The 12,981-nt window shown below is 42.9% G+C and overlaps 1 protein-coding gene across 1 annotated transcript in view; it reads right to left on the bottom strand.

The window, feature by feature from the left end:
* Nucleotides 1–312, bottom strand: part of CBX1 (chromobox homolog 1) — a 29,283-nt gene extending 28,971 nt beyond the window's left edge. Inside the window, exon 1 of the mRNA XM_006889345.1 lies at nt 65–312. The gene's annotated coding sequence lies outside the window, so the exon portion shown is untranslated. The remainder of the gene's footprint in view (nt 1–64) is intronic.
* Nucleotides 313–12,981: the final 12,669 nt, after the last annotated feature.

Genomic DNA, 12,981 nt, shown 5'->3' with positions numbered 1-12,981 from the left:
CGCCGCGCGCTCCGCACACACCCCCCCCCCACGCCCCGTTCCCCGCCTCTAGTGGGATCTTCACCTCAGAGCAGCGCCCAAGAGCCCGAGGGGAATTGGTGCCACGCAACTGGCGCGTCGTGTAGGGCCGGCCGGGGGAGTGGCGCCCACAAAAGCAACAAGCCGAGTGGCCGCGATGAAGCCCCTCACTGAAGCGGTGTACTGCAGGGCTGGGTCAACAGCCCTCCCCTCTGCCGAACAAAAGAGCCTCACACTCTGCGCTGCCCGCCGCCCGCACTGCGCAGGCGTGACGACCCGCCGCACAGCACCATGGGGCTCAGAGTCCATCCAGGACTACAAGTCCCGCCGTGCTCCCTGCGTCCTACGCCTCCACTCACCATTTGCGAAGGTTTTAGGCTATTTTCGTTTTTAATTCGGCTGCACAAACTCTTCGGTAGTTTAGAAAGTTGCAACCTAGGAAATTTGAACGCTTGGTTTTACAAATGAGCTAGTCTGAAAAGTCAACCACTTTTGTACAATTCTGTAATTAATATCTTTGAATCTTTTGACTCTTAATACAAGAAATTTTTATCTACCCTCCCTTAAATCTCTTGCGTTTTCCTTAGCATTGAGATTATTTCTCTTGGAGGCTTCCCGAAATGTAGGCTGTGTTAGGTTCCTAAGTGGAGGTCGTCAAGGTTATCTCGAATTTCCTGTTTCCTTTGGGTATGTCAATAGGGTATCACTCCTCTAGCCCCTTAAGGAAACACAATTTATGCAAATCATGACTGTAGGAAGAATATGGCAGTTGCTCCCCCCTCCCCCAGGCTTGATCACTTCCTGAGAAACCTGATAACACTTAAGCTGGTCCAGACCCGACACTGGATCCTGATAAGAGTCCGAGCCTGATCAAAATTACCCAAACCTAACTTAGTTAACACCCCAATATTCCAAGAAATACCATCTTAGTCCTCCTCAGGACCCCTATAAGAAGAAACCCATACACACAGTACCCGCGCGCCATTTTCGGTCCTGTCCGCGTGCTGTGCAGTGCGGTCACTTAGTGTCCCTCTCAGAGCACACAATAAAGGCCTGTTCCGTTCTTGGGACCAGTTTTTTTTCTTTCTTTCCCTTTCCCTCGCGCTCTTTTTTTTTTTCCTACCTAACAATGATACTTAATAAAACTAACAATTAAAAACTAATTACAGTTTCAACATCAAGAAGACAAAGATTCTCAACACTGAGCCAACTGGCAGCACTATGATAGATGGAGAAGAGGTTGAGGCTGTTAACAATTACAGCTTGCTTGACTCCACAATTAACACTTTTTTTTTTTTTAATTTTTTTTTATTTTTGTGTGAGTCAAACCAGATCTGACTGGTACAGGAGGAGATTGTCCCTCCTTTTCCTGGCAGAGCATCTGGTGGATTCGAACCGTGAGCCTCTGGGATTGTAGTTGCAGCTTCTTCCCACTAGGCCACCAGAGCTCCCCTACAATTAACACTCTTAACACCACCAGTCAGGAAATCAAAAGACAAGTTGCATTGTGAAAATCTGCTATCAGGGACCTCTCCAGAGTGCTGAAAAGCAACTACTTCAGTCGAGAGACTTAGGTGAGCCTAATCCCTACCATAGTCTTCACAATTACTTGTTATACTTCAGGGAGCTGGACAATGACTAAGGATGACAGAAGAAGAATCGATGCGTTCAAATTGCGGTGCTGGAGAAGAGTCATCTTAAATATACCATGAACTGCCAAGAAAACAAATAGGTCTGTCTTGGAGAGGATTAAACTAAGTCTCTCCTTGGAGGCTAGAATTCTGAAGTTCCCTCTCACATACTTTGGGCACGTGTCCAGGAGAGAGGGGTCCTTGGAAAAGGACATCATGCTCGGAAGGGTGGAGGGACAGCGTCGGGAGAGGAAGACCCCGGATGGGATGAATTGATACAGTAACTAGTGTAATGGGGTTTGGTATGTCGGAATCAGTGAGACTGGCTCAGGACAGGGAAGAGTTCAGAGCTGCTGTACATAGGGTCTCTATGGTTCGCAGGCGACTCATTGGCACATAAAAAACAACAGCTATAAATTATAGTTGAAACAAAGCTGTCTCTAGATTAAGAGACTCCTGAGACTGTTAAAAGCACAGGAGGAGATTGCTCATCATGTTCCCTTGAAGCTTCTAGTCGATGGATTCAAATCAGTCAGTCACCTTTACGTTAGCAGCACAACTCTCTACAAACTATGCCACCAGAGTTTCAGTTTAATGATGCCAGTAGTGTCCCTCACCCAGTCACCTTAAAGAAACAGGATTAAGCAAATCATGACTCCTCCTTTTTGAGATGTGTTCTGGTTCTCCTGGATGCAACTAGTTTGTCATCCCCAAACCCGTTCAAATGGGTGTTTCATCTCCCACAATAAGCATTCATCTCACTTAATGTTTTAATATCTACTCTTCGCGAGTTCTGGTGATGCAGTGGCTTAAGCATCATGCTGTGAACATAAACCAAAAGCACTTGTCAGAGTAAGAGTGGGCGGGCAATCTGTGTCCCAAGATTTACATTCTTAGAAAACCTACAGAGCAGTTCCTTGTTCTATGAGGTCAGTGTGAATCAGATCCTATAAAAACCATCAGCATCACGAGTTTGTTTCCTTTCAACCTTCCTATCTGAACCCCAAGCTCCAGTGTGGACAGAAAGCCTTGTATTTATTATATACCACTATACCCCGAATCTGTCTTGGAGAACAACAACAAATTCCTAAAAGGGAGATGTGGTTACCTCATGCTTAAGGAGCTATAGGCCTAGAGGGTGAAGAGTTGCACTGCCAATCAAAGGGAAGTAGTTCAAATCTACCAGCTGCTAGGAGGGAGAAAGATGGAAAATCTCATCTTGTGTTATTTACAGCCTCTGAAAGTAAGTTCAGCTGTGAGTTGATTCCACCTCAATGGCAACAAGAGAGAGACTCTATGACAATGATTGTATTGGGTACTGAGGATATGAAACAACAAACTCAAACTCATTACCATTGAGTGACAACTGACTCATAGCTGATTCTCTAGCAGGTGTTCAGAAACTGTTAAGTCCTAACTCCCTGCCCACTAAGCCACCAGAGCTTTCTCATCTTAGTCAATCAATACTGAATAAATGATAAACTGAATGCATGACATGTACTTCCCCTATCTGGAAGAAAACAAAGTTGATTAAGCTCTCTTTCATCTCTTAGCTTCAGATTTATTGCCTTTTTTTTTTTTTTTTAGGTAATAGCTTAGGTTTATTTTGAATTCTCTCATCTCCTTTTTCCTATCCAACCAGGACCCATACAAACAACTTCTAAAGGTCACTTTTTAAAATATTAAACTCCTAACCAGAGGGAGAGAGGAAAGTTAACTTAAAGTCTAGTGCACTTTACCCTAGAATGCAGAGGTCTGCATTTATAGAACAGTTATGCTGAGCTAGGCACTATATAAGTCTCTGGAGAGTTGCCATGTAAGAAACTCAGGCCAGACATATAACAGAGTTTTACTAAAAGGACTGTGGGGACACAGAGAAGAGGGCAGGTCTTCCTGAGACATCTGGATTGGGTCTCCAGTGACAACAAAGAACTCACTCTCTCCTGGAGCATCCAATTTTGTTTTGAATGAGCTATGAGTCAGTTCTAATTAGATAGCAATTAAGGTTTGAGTTTTAGAACAATGAGAAAATCAGTTGTAATAGTAATAACTCAATGTTGTAGATTTTGACTCTGACTCTCCTTTGGGTTTCCCAGGCTGTTACACTTTTTTTTTTTAAGGCTATTCCTCTTTACGGGAGGAGATTGCCCACATTTCTTCATCTACCCTTTGCTTACTGCATGTTATGTACTACAACACCAGGGCACCTTTGTAACATTATTCTCTGTTCACACACTGCCTTCTCTCAATTGAAAAATGGATTCCCCTGCCCCCATCGTCTTATCGGTTTTGACTCATGAAAGTTTCTGACCTTCCAGCAGTTTTCTGAAGATGTAAGTTGCACAGGAGGAGATTGCCCATCTTTGTTCCTTGGAGTCACTGGTGGATATGAAGCACCAGAGAAGCATAGCTGTTGAGTAAGAAGCACAACTCTCTATGGACTATGTCACCAGAGCACCATATTTGACTGTGGATCATAACAAATTGTAGCTAACATTGAGAAGAATGGGATGTAAAACCTATACTAGGACCAAGAAGCTGTTGTGTGAACAAAGCAAGGGAAGACTACATGGATTAAAATTAAGAAAAGTGTGCATCAGGGTCATACCCTTTCTTCATATCTATTCAATTTTTATGATGAAAAAATTACTTGAGAAGGGGGACTCTACGATGAAGAATGTGGGGTGCAGATGGCACAATCTTGTTTGCAAAAAGTGAGGACTTGGAACATTGGCTGTATAAGATCAAAGACTAAAGCCTTCAATGTGGACTACATCTCAATAGCAAGAAAACAAGAAATTTTCACCACTGTACTGATAGGTAATATGATAGATGGAGATAAAAACCCTGAAACTATTAATGACTTCATATTGCTTGGATCCCTTGGTACCAGCAGTTAGGAGATAGGAGAGATATTGCACTGGGAATGTCTGCAGTTAGGGGCCACTATTAAATATTGAGGAGCAATGATATCAGTCTTAAGACTAAGGTGCACCTGATTCAGGCCATCATCTTTCTAATCACTTTTTTCCCATTTAAATTAACAATATTTTATTTACTTCAAAATGTTTATATTAACTAATTGGTGCTGATCACTTTTTATGCATCTGAGAGCTATACAGTGAGTAAAGATGACAGAAGAAGAATTGATACCTTTGAACTATGGTGTTGGAGAATATTGCTGAATATTCATGGATTGCAAAGGAAAAACAGATAGGTCTTGGAGAAAGTGCAGCCAGAATACTCCTTGGAGGCAAAGATGACAAAACTTTGTCTCACACACTGTGAATACATTGCTAGGAGAGATTATTTCTTTTAAAAAATTTAAAAAAATATTCTTTTTTGTGTGTGTACCGTCAAATCAGATCTGACTGGTACAGGACAAGATTGCCCCTCCTCCAGCAGAGCATCTAGTGGCTTCAAACTGCATACCTCTGGGATTAGCAGTGCAGCTACTTGCCACTAGGCCACCAGAGCTCCTCAAGAGAGGATATTTCTTGGAGATGCGTGTCATGCTTGGAAAGGTGGAGGGCAGCAAAGGAGAGGAAGATTCTCTCAGATGGATTGACACAGTGACTGCAGCAATGAGCTCAACCTTGTCAGAGATAATGAGAACGGCACAGGGTAGGACAGGGTTCAGATCTGTTGTTCCATGGGTTACTATGAATGTTGTAACCACTTTGTCAATCCATTTCATTGAAGATCTCTTTTTCACTCACCCTTTACCAAGAATGACATCCTTCTCTGTGGAGTGAATGCTTCTGATAATGTGCCCAAAGTATGTGAGACAAAGCGTTGACATTCTCATTACCAAAGAGCATTTTGGCTGCTCTTTCAAAATCCACCTACCAGGGGAGCTCTGGTGGCCTAGTGGCAAGAAGCTGCACTGCAATCCCAGAGGAACACGGTTCGAATCCACCAGACGCTCTGCCGGAGAAGGAGGCGCAATATCCTCCTGTACCAGTCAGATCTGATTTGACGGTACAGGTACACAAAATTAAAAAAAAAATCCACCTACCATGGAGTGATTACAACTTAGAGACTCTTGGTCTTTAGCAGCACTAACTCACTACAGACTATATCATTTGAGCTCCCTTTGATTCTTCTTTATTGTATTGTTGTCATGTGCTGTAGAGTCAGAACCAACCCATGGCTGACCATCAGTGGGTTTTCAGAGGCAGAAAATGGCAAGAGAAAAGTTTGCCCATCCTTCTTCTTAGGTGTTTCTAATCTCTATGCATTCCACTTTCTTATTTATAACTCCCTATTTTCCTAGACTCATACTTCATACATTCCATATTCCGATTATTAATAGACGTTTGCAGACATTCTCCCTCCTTTGGAGCCGAGCCACATAAGTACATGAACATCCTTCACTGGCTGAAAGCTTTATTCCATCCAAGTCATTAAAGCAGACTCTATTTTGAAGAGGCAGCTCTTTCCCTGTGGTATTTTGAGTCCCTTCCAAACTGAGGGTTTCATCTTCTGGCTCTGTACCAGATAATGTTCTGCTGCTATTTGTAAGGTTTCCATGGGTCCATTATTTCAGAAGTGGATGGCCCAGTTCTGCTTCCTTAGTCTGTTTTTTGTCTGAAAGCTCTGCTCTAACCTGTCCACTATGGGTGACCCTCTGTTATTTGAAATATCAGTGGCATATCTTCCAGCACAGCAGCAATACACAAGCCACCACAGTAGACAAACCGACAGACAAGTGATAGACTTCCTTTGCCTGCCCCATTCTAGAATAAATTTTTCACTTGGAAGAGTAACTGATAAAGCACTATCATTACTCAGACTTGTGTGATTGAACAGAATGAACTTGAAACGACTGAAAGTAAGAAAAAAGACTGCAAATATTTCTTTTCAATGATAAAATCTGAATTTTCATGAGGAAATGAATTTTTTAAAAAAATGTTGTATACAGTATCCTCAAGAATGAGTTTGACAGCTTCCCAGGAGTTTCCTGATAAGATGAATGTTGATTTTTTTAAAAAGGGTGATATATTGTATCGAGTAATGAAACACAACAAATTTTGTAAGATATGCATTTTTTGTTATTGTTATGTGCCATCAGGTTGACTACAGCTCACAGCAACCCTTTGAACAATGGCCCTGAACCCTGCCATTTCTTGAGCCAATCTCACCATCTCTGACATACCTGACTTTATTGTCACAGTCACTGTGTCCATCCATCTGATCTAGGGTCTTCCTCTTCTGTGCTAACTCTTTACCCTAGTTCTTCCTAGCATCATGACCAAAATAAGTGAGACTGGGCTTCAAAATCTTTGCCTCCAAGGAGTAACCTGGTTTCACTCTCTCCAGGACAGACCTATTTGTTCTTTTGGCAGTCTATGCTATGTTCAATACTCTTTTCCAGCAATGCAACTCAAAGGCATCAGTTCTCCTTCTGTCATTCTTATTCATTTTCCAGCTCTAAGGTGTACAGCAAGTGAAAAGACCATGGCCTAGATCCATTGTACCTTAGTCTCTAACCTGACATCATTGTTATTTAGCCCTCTGGTGAGATCCTTGACAGCATATTTTTCCAGTGCAACTGGTCTTTTGATTTCCTGACTGCTAGTGCCAAGAATAATGATTGTGGATCCAAGCAAGAAGAAATCATTAACAACTTCAATCCTTTCTTCATCTATCATGATACTGTCTATTGGCCTAGTGGTGAGGATCTTTTTTTTCCTTGATGTTAGGATGCAATCTATATTGAATGCTGCAGTCTTTGATTTTCTGCAGCAAATACTTCAAGACCTCCTCAGCTTGGGGGAGCAAGGTTGTGTTCTATGCATAACACAGGCTGACGAGTCTTCCTCCAAATTTGATGCTACATTCTTCTTCATAAAGTCCAGCCTCCTGAGATCTGTGTTTAGTGAACTATTATTTTCCAAATGCTTTCAGATTCTCCATTGCAACTAACTTTAAAGAATCCACCATTTGTTGAGTTTAGTATCATATCAAAGAAGAATATCCACAATTACCTGAGAATGCTAAAATTCTGCCTTTTCCATCTATATATCTGTGCAAAGTAGGATTTTCTTGGCATCCTTAAAAACAATAGAGCACAGCAGAGTAAATAAATGAGAAGCACATAGAAAGACACAGCTGTCTTCTAATAAGCCAGACATCTAGGTTTGCAAAGCTGTATTACAGTGTCAATTTATTAACTTTGTTTAGGAAAATACAATTATATTTTATGCCATATGTATGCTAAAATGTACTGCTTGAGGATTTGTTTTAATAATAATTCACTAAATAATAATCTCAAAATACTTTGGAGAGTAGGAATTAGTTCACCAATTTAATAGGTATTTTAAAGTGCCTCCTATGTTCAGCTTCTGTTTCACATACAGAGATGAATAGGATACAATTTCAATCTAAGTTTTATTTTTTAAACTTTTTTTTGTCCTTTGAGAAAAGTGTCAAATTCGTTTTCCATCCAACAATTTATACGTATTTTGTTTCATGATCTTGATTGCAATCCCCACAATGTATCCGCACTCTTTCAGCTTATTCTCTGTGTTCCCCATTTCCATTCATCCTTTTTACTGTTTCTTCCTGTGCTTTCTGCCTTCTGAGCTTTTGTTTCTGGGGGAATGCTATCCTTTTTGTCTCCTGTAAATTAACCCTTCTAAGTTGTCAGTTCCTCTTTTATATTATTACTCACTTTTTGGGACTTATTTTAATTCTTCAAGAAAATGGTTTTTAATTAATATCTTAATTTTAAATTCTAGTTGCAGTTGTATCAATTTTTAAAAGTACAGAGATAGTAGGGTCAAAAATTTATGAGGCTGTTTTGTGCAATTATCTGACTCTAGTAGCCAGTGAACACAGAGTTGTGCTGCCAACTCAAAGTCATGCAGTTCAAAACTAGGAGTTAATCTCCTCCCATGCGATCAACAGCCTCTGAAAACCCAATGGAGGGACAGCTATGAGTCACTTCCGACTTGACAGCATTGAGCTATTGGTACAGACCAGAAAAGTGAGACAAAGATTTAGAACCAGTCTAAGGTCACTTAGTCATTGTCAGGTACTGTATCCAGCTAGTCTATCTCGATGAATTTATAACCATGAATTTCCCCTTGATATTATCTTTGTTAAAATGTTTAAATGGGTTTCCAGTCTAGACACTAAGGTGTGCCTGATTCAGCCCCTAGTGTTCACAATTAACTTGCTATGCATCAGAGAACTGGACAATATGAATAAGGATGACAGAAAAAGAATTGATGCCTTTGAGTTGTGGTGCTGGGCTGCCAAGAGAACAAACAAGTCTGGCCTAGAGAGGGTGACATCAAGTTGCTCTCTGGAGTTAAGGATTTTGAAGCTCCATCTCACAGACTTTGGGCTGGAGGGACCAGTCCCTGGAGAAGAACTACATGCTTGGAAGAGTGAAGAGACAACAGGAGAGAAGACCCTGGAGGATAAGACACAGTGAATGGAGTTGGGGGGGGGGCGGGGGCGTCAGAGACTGTGAGACTGGCTCAAGATAGGACTGGGTTCAGAGCTATTGTGCACAAGGTTGCTATAAGTCGCAGGCGATTTGATGGCACATAACAACAGCAACAACAAAAGGCAATTTAACACCAATAAGTCTTTATGCCATTCAATACCATCTAACCCTTACTATCGCGTAGCATGATACTAGGGCTTGTTTCCACTTGTGAAATGTGTCATCTGCTGAGCCCTCTCAAATCCTGTTTTGGCTGACAATCTGTGGTTTTAAGAATCTGAGTTGGGAGTCCCCTTTGCCACCTCCGCTGGGGAACTGCAGCCTCTGGTGTTCTCTAGAGACACAGAGAGGCTCCAGGAATGTGGGCGTTTTCTTCCCACGCTCAAGACTGCCTCAGCGGAATGCAAACGGCTGTCACAACCTCCACACACCTCTCACTCTCGGGAACCCACTTTCAGAACTGGCTGCTGATTGGCTCGATCTAATAAGGATGGGCGGGATGCGGCCCAAGCCTGTCGCGTAGCCCATTCTTCTGGTCCTCGAGCTGCTCCGCGTCCCTCCTCCAGCGCTGGAAGGGAGAAGCCGCGGACCCCGCTCCGGCTGGCGGTCAAGGCGGGTGGAGCCCCGCCGACCAGAAAGCGCCAGCGCCGCGGAGCGCCCCAGCCGCAGGGGCGGGGCGTGCCCAGCATTCTGCACTGGCGCGTCGGGAGCCGTCTCCCGTCGTGCCCCGGGGCACCCGCGACTCACCCGGAAGGAGAAGCCCGGACGAGGGCAGCGTGCTGGGGGCTGGCGGTGTCGCCGTGGGGAGTGGGCACCGCTCTCAGGTGAGGGGGTTTGCACATCACAGGTGGCGCTTGGAGTGAGGGCCTCGCCTGACATTGCGGACAACGGGTTGTCTCGTTTCCGAAAGTGAAGGCCAGAGTTTACTCGGAATCCAAGGAGGGGAAACTCGGGCTTTCAGTTTATTTTTAAAAATGTAAGGTTTCTTTCCTTCCCTTTCTCCCAGCTTAGTAGGAAAAAGAGGAGGCGGGATGTGTGGCCCTTTTGTACTTTGTTCGTTAAAAATGGAGAGGAAATGGTAGGAGTAAAAAGGTTTGGGAACTTTGCGCCAAACCAGTAGGTCTAGGGGATGATGGCAAATATTTACGGGACACACAAAACTTCAGTGCTGGACGGTGGGCAGCCTTTCTGACTTACCTGTGAAGTGCAAAGGGGAGCAGGTGTCAGTTCCATTCCAGTTTACTGATGGACGAAGGAAGCTGCTCGGTGGGGTTCACAGAGACTAGTCAGACGAGGGCGCGTCCTTTATCCTGTGGATGTTTAGGAAAAGAGCCGACTTGAATTACCATTTCCTATCTGCCACTAATGGCTCAAAAGTGAGTAAATAAGAGTTGAGAGTCTTAAGGGCTTAATCTGTTTTTTACTACTTGATTTGCCTTTAGCTAGTATCCTGAAGTAATTTATATGGGAGCAAAAATTAGGAGGTTTTGCTGGGACATTGGAAGGCTTTATAACTAATGTGCTTTGTAAACAGCAAACAGCTGGGGTCTCAGTTGGTAATGTTGGCGCTGTTACTTAAGGTGTGAAGAAAGCCTAGTACTAGCACCGGTGAATGAAATGGCAAATAGCAGAAGCTGTTGACCCTGGCCTTATTTGGACAACACATAGATCCAGCTTCCAAATCTTAGAACTAAAATGGAAAACTTCCTGGTTCCCTTCTAGGGGCAGAAGTGAACTTCATTTTCTCCTGAAAAGTGTCGTCCATGAAAAGGAAGCTGATGGAGAAGAGTAGTTGCCAGAAATTATTAGACTAGGTTTTTGTTTTATTCCAGTGCATTTAAGGAAAGTTAACATTGGCATTTTCTTACTGTCCTCTGAACACAATTTTAAATATGTAACATCTTAGGGACCCTATGGTTTTAATAAGCCAATTTATAGCTTTGTATTTCTAAGCAGTGAAACAGCCCCAAGGAAAGGAACTTCAGCATGGATGTGTCTGGGTTCAGGGTCCTGGGCAAATTCTCTTTGAGCCCAGAAGAATAAGGTGATGATGAACATTTAGTTACTAAATTACAGTTCTGAATTTGGTAGCCATTTCATTGCATGGGTTATGTACAGCTCCCCCTGAATGTGTGTGGGCCAATGACTTGCTTGGCATCATCTTTTTAAATGGTTACTTTTGAGAAAAAAACAGTTTACAATATTTAACTCTCTAGTCCTGAGCTAGTAATTTACCAAGTGCCTGAAAAGAGAAATGGAAAGAGAGGAAGAAACCCCAAACTAAAATCAAAGAAGTTAATTGTTTACCAGAAGTCAGCCTCCTCTTTTTTTTTTTTAAATTTTTGTCACAGCATTTGACTGCCTTCTTTTGGGATGTTACATATCAGTTGTTAATGGAATTAGAATTTCCTACCTTTTAGTCAGAGAGGTCTTTGAGATGGTGGTTTTACTAGGTATAAGTTAGATTGTCAACAAAAATGCTGTTTGAGATGGACTGAAATCTCCAAACCTTGGGTTTTCATGAGAGTGTAGTCCAGTTTAGTCATATATCATGCAGCTGTGTCTCTGTGCTGTGACTTGTCTGTGGAGACACCTTCTGGTATATTGGAGAGAAATGGAGAAGCTGTTTGCTCTGCTAATTTTGTGGTGTAAATGAGTTCCCCCTTCCACTGAAACGTTAGCCTCGTGCTAGCAAAACATACAATAGAGGGAACCTCATTACACACTCTTCTAATGGTAAGGCAGAACTAATAAGCGAATGTGTTTAAAATTAATTGTGGGGCTGTAAAAATGAGTGGGTGTGCGGATGGGGGTTGAGGAGGAGGGGGAGAGCTTAGAGATAGTCTTGTTTTCCCAGGAGCCAGCCTGGATCATTTGTTGGCAGTACATATTGGCTGAAGTCAGTTTTCATTTCAAGGTAAATTGGAAAGGGAAATTAAACCTTATTGTTCCGCTCTTAAGAGAGGAGAAGGGGGTGGAGGCAACAGCGTGGGTAACTGCTGCTAGAGTGGTTCTAGGAGTAACAAGATTAGTGCTGTATTTTAACAGAAGGTGACATCATGGGCCCCCTTGGACTTCAGTAACCCTGTGCTGAAGCCTTCATGATCCCCTTGCTGGAGTGGGCGATGTCACTGCACATGTAAACTGCTACACTGGGAGAAATCAGGGACTTAGACTTTAATGAATCTTTACAAAGGAGCAGAAAGCATCCTGAGTCAACCTGTGCAGCTGTGGGGCACTTGAACAGAGGTACAAACTGGATGGCATGTTGAGAGAAGAAATAATTAGAACTACTGGCTCAGGTTCCAAAGAGTGGATTAGATAAGGGAAGGCTGAAACTGGGCAACCCTCTCAGGTACTCTCTGGACTACAATTCACTTGTGGAAAAGTGACTGTGGTTAGTAAGACAGACTCAGGCACAGTGGTGTTTGTGGGGCTTGCCTGTTTCTAAACAGCCGGGAGGGGGCGATGTTAGGCTCAATTTCAGAGCTGTGCTTTTAGCACCAGCTAGACACTGCTGTGCGGGAAGCCCGTAAGGCAGAAAGCTTTTACAAATGAACCTGCCTGCTCTGTTGCCTAGGACAAGTACTTGTGCAGACCCCAGTATGCCCTGGGTGGAGGTGGCCTAGATGAGAATCTTGGATCTGAAAAAGAAGGCAAATCCCCTAGAGCTTTTAGCTTAACACTTAGCTGATGTGGGGATATTTTTAACTTCCTCTTAATTTTTATACAGGACCTAAAAAGTAGCCTGGGTTTCCCCAGGGAACCTATTAAAATGTTCAGGTTTTGCTCTGATAAAGAGTGAACAGAATAGAGGCATACTAACTGTACTCTTCTGTGTGATTTTTGTCCCTCATCAGATGCTTTCTTCCA

The sequence above is a fragment of the Elephantulus edwardii genome, unplaced genomic scaffold, assembly GCF_000299155.1.
Source record: "Elephantulus edwardii isolate Elephantulus edwardi_28Jun2011 unplaced genomic scaffold, EleEdw1.0 scaffold00077, whole genome shotgun sequence".
Taxonomy (NCBI): Eukaryota; Metazoa; Chordata; class Mammalia; order Macroscelidea; family Macroscelididae; genus Elephantulus; species Elephantulus edwardii.
Note: the sequence above shows the minus strand (reverse complement) of the source record. Positions and strands in the feature narration are given on the sequence as shown.